We start from the raw sequence: 6,111 nt of genomic DNA, 5'->3' as shown, positions 1-6,111 counted from the left end.
TATTATTGTATCATATTGTCGAACCATGTTTAAAACTGTATGATTGAAATAAACGACAAACAGAAGAAATGTCAATGTATTAGTTAAATAATATCGCAAAGAATTTGTGGTGGAAAATATGGCATTTATGATGATGATATGATGATAGATCTCACCTTATACCCCAACACAGGTTTGAGAAGGACGATGTATCGTAAGATGTAAAATAAAGTGGTGTTAGTTATGCTTATTCAAATTAATATTGAGCAAGTGGTCAGATCACAGATTTTAAAAGCAATAGCATGACAAGGCAAACAAATCAAATTTATGTTTTCAGTTCATTAAATCAACCTAGAGGTAATTGTTATTAAAGCCTGGAAGCAATTTTTAAATTCAAATTTGACAATGACAATCTTCTTCTTCCTCTTCTTTGGCACAATAACCGTTTGTCAATCAAGGCCTGCCTGTACCCACTAATGAAGTGAGCTTGGCTTTCAGTTACTTATTGCTATCATAACAGGATAGTCAATCCTACGTATGGGGGGCTTGAACCCATGACGGACGTTTTGTTAAATCGTACGAGATGACGACTGTACCACCAGACTGGCCCAAATGATACAATGACTGTTGAAAACGGTGTGGATTTTTTTAGATAACACTTATTGTGCTGATTTTATTGTGGTGTAATCAAAAAATTAGTCCACTGTTCCTGGTTTCCGTTTCAACTAAAAGGGCGAGGGCAGGCGCATCCTGCCCTTTTATCGCCAAACTTATCGTTTTCCCTATCTTTCCTCTCGCTCGCTTGACTTCCCTTTCACTCTTTCTTCATCTATCCATTTCTTCTCTCGCGCTGTGACCTGGCAGATTGTTGGGCACTCACGAGTTTCCAACAATGACAATGATAACAATGACAAATATCGAACACTTATCGAATGACAAAGAACGCTTATCGTATGATATCTAATAACATTAACCTGTTTTACTTGTGCGAGCAGCAAGTGGTAGATGTCGTCCATTCACCTTAGCCACTTTCCATCTGAATAAGGCACTAAGCACACGTATGAAAGTGTACTTGCATCTCATTACACCGTTTCCAGAAGCTACTACAGAAGCTACAGAAGGACGATATAACCTTTTTAATACCCAAGCGGCACAGCAAGAACAGGAGCGTAAAGCAGAGCACCTTGCTTTCATGATATATGGATTGCATCGCTGCAGCATGGCAACGTTACGCACTCGAACAATCACTATGCATAAACATGTTTGTATGTTTATGGAAAACAACCATTCCTAAACGCTTCATTCACCGTACCGAGTGCCATTATTCACGGCGCAAAGGGCTATAAATAATATCGAATGATGTTTTCACACCTTCCACTGGCAGGTCCTACCGTTTCAGGTGCAGAAAGATGCCATCCCCATGCCTTTAAGGGGCATCTGAAAAGTAAAACTAAGCTACTTTATGAAGCAATAATTCAACCTTTTCAAGAACGGCACATTTAGGCTATATTTTTGCTAAAAACAACTTTATAGAAGCGCACGAACAATTTCGTTAAATAGCAACAAAGTGTCATTTGAAAGTGTCTGAATGCATCCAGTGAACCAAATAATTTCATAAATTGAATAGTGTGCCATAAAACACGACACCTTGAAGATTCATAGATGTTCACCGAAAGCGTAATGATTTATAGTTCACGCCTATCGATTTCACATTTAGCAACCGGGGGCCATTGTATCGCAGTCTGCACCTACTTTCCGAGTATAGATTGCTGGTGGTTAAAGAAGATCGGGCATGGGCTACACTCCGAAAGCGTAGAACATGTGTGCATGCGAGCGCCAAGACCCATTTGTGGAAAGTTTCTACCCATGTCGAGCCCAAAACCGGCAGCTCACGAGTTCCACCCCGCTGGAATGCACACGCTAGTGCCGCAGGAAATGTCTAAAATAGTAAGCTTACAGCAAGCCTTGACCGACACGATCGGTTAACACAAGCCACAGCCCACTGTGGAGAAATGCTGTTCGAAAGGCATCCAAACCCCGGCGTCCGCCTCGAATGATGCCTGGAGATTAACACTCCGCACACGCTGCCGAACGATAGCACCAGATCACACCAGATAGTGTCGGCGGCACTGTAAAACAGTGACAATCACACTTGTCATCCGACGGTCGAGAAGGTGCCTCCTGGAACGGAGCAAGTGAGAGGCGTTTGGGTGTTTTGATGCAGCCGATTTCCCGGGGATAAACGACCAAAGCAAACAAGCTGCCGAGTTGACGCGAATGATCTCATATATGGGATTATCTTAACGCCATCGATTATTCATTAGCCGTCCCCAGACGATGGCTATCGAGCGGGTCATTAAGGTGATCCCGAGGGCGACACTCACCGATCGTAATTTGACAGCAGCGACATGTGGCTTTGCGGGATTAGATATTCCTTACCCCTGCCGGGATCACACTCTATCTCTTTTTCGATGGAGCTGCGATGCGTCCTTCTTGAGCCCTTTCCAGACATACCAGACAAATTTTGCAAGCAAACGGCAAACACCTCGCTCCCTCCACGGACAACTTTATTGCATAACCGGACATCAATAGCATAAATCGTTCCTCCGATGATGACTGGTACCACTCACCAGACAAAAGCCCACGCGCACTCTTTATCCCGCGCGAGTCTGCACATACAGATTGAAAATTATGAAAATCAACAGCACACGAGGCTACAGAATCATTCGACGTGGCGCCTGGATCGGGCATCAGGAATAATCGTATTTCTGTCATCGAGCTCTCGTGAGCTAAGGTCTCGCGATGCAGGGATCCCCACTAAGAGACTCGGGAGTAGAGGTGGAAAACGTGAGCTTCTGAAGAAACGCAATGACTGACGCGCGATAACGGACGTGTGTAGCTGTAGGAACGCCTTGGTCGACTCCTTATAGCTAGTAGAATGGAAATGTGATGCCCAATGGACCTCAGCCACAAAGAACCACGTGGATGCGATTGCGTGGGCTTGTAGGTTCTCGTACCACATGTCGCCAATAATCGGTGCAAGGGGGATAGATTTATCGTCTGCTGTCATCTGAGGATTGAGTTGAGGAACCTTCTGTCAGATGGAATGTCAAACTGGCACTTAAGTACAGGCCGATTAATACATGCTTGACACACATTTCACGTTCATTGTCTCGGTGGTTTAATATGAAAGTATTTGCGTATGTTTTTGTTGTTGGCGCTTGGTTGTTCAGTTCTAAGGTGCTATACGTTAAAGTGCTTTTGGATGTGTCATATGTGTTACAATTAAGGCACTTTATAGCTCCATTATTACGTGTCCCCGACGAATACAAAGTATTTAAATGATCCAACGCAATAACGTGCCTTTTGGGTTGGTCGAGTTCTTCGTTTTAGGAGTTACCCCTTCAGCACAAAGCGATAAGCGCAAAACGCACAAAGAAAATCCTCAATCTGCAAAACATCTCATCGCGTCCACCCTCCATGAACATGAAACAAGCCCCACTACGCCCAAGCAAACCGTTTTGTACATCGTATCAGCTCACCGCGATGGCTCGCTCCACTGGTAATTTGGCCCAATCGAATCGAAAGCCTGAATGCATCTCGTTCCAGACCAGACTGCGCCTATTGTGTTGCTCCCGTGGAATGCAGATCTATTGCCAGATATTAGCGTGAATCGTGCGGCCGCCCGAACGCACCCGCACACGTCCTGGACAGCGTAACGATGGGTCGCAAACATTTTTGCAACACCGAATTTGGGAGTGTCCGTTCGAGCGTAGCGCGAATACATCTCCCCAGCCTTATCCGAAGAAGGCAAGGCCTCGGGTAACGAGACGAGCGTTGGAAGATATTGGGCAGGCATTCTCATTATCTTGCCTAATGGTGGCACGATTCCCGACGGTGGAGACAAGCGCACACACACACACACAAACACACACCCGTTGGCAGGGAGGGTAAGGTCAATTCGATCAACCTGATGGCTTCTGCATTGCCGCATTGCACTTTATGTTTCGGTATTTCGATTGCCAATAAAGTGGTTTGGTCAATAGGGTCTCTGGTACCCGGTGTAAAGCTGGAGAAGTGAGAGATGTGATCGGTTTTTAGAATGGTTTGGGTTTTCGATTAAAGCCAATGGAACTGTTTGTGGAAGCAGCGTTGTGTTATAATTGACAAAAAAGGAAATGCTGAGTTTTAGGAACGGTGGTACATTGTGTGCCTTCGAATTAGTAAAGGGAAATTTAAAACGGCAAAAAGTAACGTTAAGAGCCTAAAATAAGTTTTCAGAAAACATTTATCTATGATAATGCTTTCTGTGAACACCTTCAACAAACGATGGTTTATTAAATATATAAAATATGATCTTTACAATTATAACAGGAATTAGCCAAAAAAAGTAATTGCTGAATTTCGGAATTAAAAGGAAAATTATTTATTTACAGTCTTATAAAGAAAACTAAACATCTGCTTCGTATGTATAAACTGCTTCAAAAGCTTCCGATTTTCCAGACAGGATGCATGTTACAAACAGATTATTTTCAAAGTGTTTTGCGATATCTTGAAGGGTAACCACGACACAAGATGTCCGTTGGAATAGCGTCGCTTTGTTCGCTGTCTCCACAAGCATAGGGAGAAACGCAATAGGCAGCAACAGCTCCGAAACGTAAGTCAAAATGTCAATTTTGTACGATTTGTTTCGGTGTCGATCGCGTCGTTTGTTGTGCTGCTGCATTCTGTTTGCCGAACGTGCGTAGGAGTTTGCATTGAAGTACGTTTTGTCGATCTTCTTACGGTGTGTGATCTTTTCCAGTTGCCTTATGCCCCCGGGGTAGCTGTACCATGACGAATGTCGTGTGTGCGTGTGTGTGACTTCTGTTGCGATTTGTTCATGCGCGCGATCAAGAGGTTCGAAGCAATGAAGGCGGGAATTATTTACATATAAACATGCAAACCAATCAAATTGCTTCGGTAAACAATAGATCAACATTTTAATCAAACTCCATTTTTCCCCTCCTATATAACTAAATAAAACTCAGCGATATCATGAAATTGTTGTATGGGCAGCTTATATTTCGACAGAATCCTATTAAAATTGAAATTGATCGACTTTCAGCATGGGATCTGCCGAGCCAAGGCACAATAAAATCGACAGTGAGGTGGGTTCGGAGCCCGTGAACAATTCACGATCTCACGGCGTCTCCGATCGCACAGTGGGCGATTGAAAGTAAAACGTGCTGGAATGCAAACCTCGATCAACAACGCGAGCGAGGAAATTGACAGTTGTAAACTAATTGAACGAATTGAACTTATTTTTTTGCATTGGCATGTTCGTGATTTGAAGACATTCGGTTTGTATCGGTAGATGTTGTGAGATTGCAGAATATTTATAACTAATTTTATTTCATAAACTTCACAATTATTTAAATCAACCTATTCATCAAATCGTTTCTTATAAAGTGAAATAAAGTTTGGTGAAATTCGTCAGAATCAATTCGTCCTATGATCTTCGTAGCAGTCATGTCGCACTATTTTATCTTCATAAGAATGCTTAACTCGTGTTCCTTTTCTGCACACCATAGCCAATCGTTGCACTTTCGCTTTGGTGCGATCGGCAGTAGGCGATAAATGAAAAACGACAACGGTATGGTCCGTTCCAACCATCACCATTGCGAAGGGAACGACCAATCCATTAGCCACAGAAAGCTATGAACCTTACCGGTGTTGATCGCCTCCCGGCCATTGATCGTGCTCGATCGATCCGAGAGGCGATTAGGCTGATCCGTTGCAACGATATCACGAGCTCCTTTGCTCATCGGGTGGCTGGAGACGTTGGCCGCAGTGCAAAGAGTTGGAAAACGATCCCTGGCTGGTAGTTGTCCATCATACGACACCGACGCCTTACGTACGGCATAATGCATCTCGGTCGGTATGTGTTTACTACAGCAGAGGCTTTCGACAGAAGAACAGGCTTATGCAATTAGCTTTGGATGGAGTGTTGTACGCTTTTAAACGGTACAAGAAGCGTGGATCATGTCCAGCACGTGCCTTGATCGTTTCAAGAGCGAGAAGACTTGCTCAGCCTACTTGGCTAGTAGAAAAGATGCGTTCAGATATTCGAATCGTTTGACAAATATAGGT

This window comes from Anopheles arabiensis, chromosome 3 (genome assembly GCF_016920715.1).
Source record: "Anopheles arabiensis isolate DONGOLA chromosome 3, AaraD3, whole genome shotgun sequence".
Classification (NCBI taxonomy): Eukaryota; Metazoa; Arthropoda; class Insecta; order Diptera; family Culicidae; genus Anopheles; species Anopheles arabiensis.
Note: the sequence above shows the minus strand (reverse complement) of the source record.